Below are 1,841 nucleotides of genomic sequence, written 5' to 3'. Positions count from 1 at the left end.
GTACAGTAACAAATAATTGCCAAAGACTGGAAATGAGATACAACAGAAAAGGAATTAAGCATTAGTAATTGTTGCAAGTAACCCAAGTACAGTACATTTGATGTCACAGAGGGTGTTGCCTGGTGTTCAAGGAGAGGGGAGAAGGGCTAGGAACAGTTCAGCAAGGGAAGATGGAAACAGCACAGCAGCTTTTTGCTTTAATAAAGTAAATTAATGACAAAGAGGAATAATAATGTGACAAATACATCAATATATTTTTTTTTTTCTTGTGGTTACTTTCTTTTGCTCCCTCTGGGGTCAACAATCCCACCAGCTCTGTTGTATTATGGCAGAAACACGCTTTTCATATTCCCGCTTGTTCTCCTGGTACAGCTGAGCAGCCTGGCTGTTTGCTGGACTATTGGGATTTGGTTCATCCAGTAGAGACTGTATGGATGTTAAAATGGAAGATACATCGTAGGTCGGACTCCAGTGGTTCTGAAGTATGTCCAGACATATACTACCATCTGCATAGACATTTGGATGAAACAAACATCTTAGAGACAAATCTAACTGTGGGTGGCTTGTTTGGATATTCTTCAGTGAATTCTATTGTAAGTTTGAATGTTCCATCCTCAAATGGGGTCCCCTCAGGCCCCAAAATGACCTCATTCCAAACCATTATGTTGTTCTCAGACGGAGCCCTGATGACTGCAGCTGGAGGATCCTCCTGCAACCTTCAGAGAGACAGACAGGAGCCCCCAGCATCAGCCACTGGCGCTGGCTGCCGGCTGTGGGCCCCCTTCCCTGATATACACAGATTTCTAACCTACTAAATGAAAACTCTAAGATTTACTTCTTTCTATAGATATTCAAATGTATGCTATTTAGGTGAGATATCATTCAACTATGGGTGGTATTGATAAAATTAATTTATAAGAGTCATATTTGGTGGGATTGAAGATTACTTATGTAAATTAAATAGTCTCTCTGGGATGTTTAAAATTGATCCAAAGCCTTTTCAGGTTCATATGACTTGGGTAAATTTTGGGTAAATTTAAGTCACTCAATGTTTTTGGTTTTTTTTTTTTTTTTTTTTTTGTGGCCAGAAATGCATTTATTTCTTTTTTTTTTCTTTTTTCTTTTAAACTTTTATTTAATGCATATAATTTTCCAAAGTACGACTTATGGATTACAATGGCTTCCCCCCCATACCGTCCCTCCCACCCACAACCCTCCCCTTTCCCACTCCCTCTCCCCTTCCATTCACATCATGATTCATTTTCGATTATCTTAATATACAGAAGATCAGCTTAGTATACATTAAGTATGGATTTCAACAGTTTGCTCCCACACAGAAACATAAAGTGAAAAATAATAGATGATTTTTTTAAATGATGATGAAATCAGAGCAGACCTATTGTCATGTTTAATCCCAGTGAGAGTCAAGTTGGGAATTGATAATTTCTTTTTTTTTTTTTTTCTTTTCTTTTTTTTTTTTTTACAGAGGATCAGTTTAGTATGCATTAAGTAAGGATTTCAACAGTTTGCACCCCCATAGAAACACAAAGTGAAATATATTGTTTGAGTACTCGTTATAGCATTAAATCTCAATGTACAGCACATTAAGGATAGAGATCCTACATGAGGAGTAAGTGCACAGTGACTCCTGTTGTTGACTTTACCAATTGACACTCCTGTCTATGGCATCAGTAATCTCCCTATGCTCCAGTCATGAGTTTCCAAGGCTATGGAAGCCCTCTGAGTTCTCTGACTCTTATCTTGTTTAGACAAGGTCATAGTCAAAGTGGAGGTTCTCTCCTCCCTTCAGAGAAAGGTACCTCCTTCTTTGATGCCCTGTT

The 1,841-nt window shown here is 38.2% G+C and overlaps 1 pseudogene; it reads right to left on the bottom strand.

The window, feature by feature from the left end:
* Positions 1-295: 295 nt before the first annotated feature.
* LOC138843630 (ubiquitin-conjugating enzyme E2 A pseudogene) lies at positions 296-703 on the bottom strand (annotated as a pseudogene).
* Between the last annotated feature and the right edge of the window lie 1,138 nt (positions 704-1,841).

The sequence above is a fragment of the Oryctolagus cuniculus genome, chromosome 9 (assembly GCF_964237555.1).
Source record: "Oryctolagus cuniculus chromosome 9, mOryCun1.1, whole genome shotgun sequence".
Lineage (NCBI taxonomy): Eukaryota > Metazoa > Chordata > Mammalia > Lagomorpha > Leporidae > Oryctolagus > Oryctolagus cuniculus.
The sequence above is the reverse complement of the archived record's forward strand: the minus strand, read 5'-3'. Positions and strand labels throughout refer to the sequence as shown.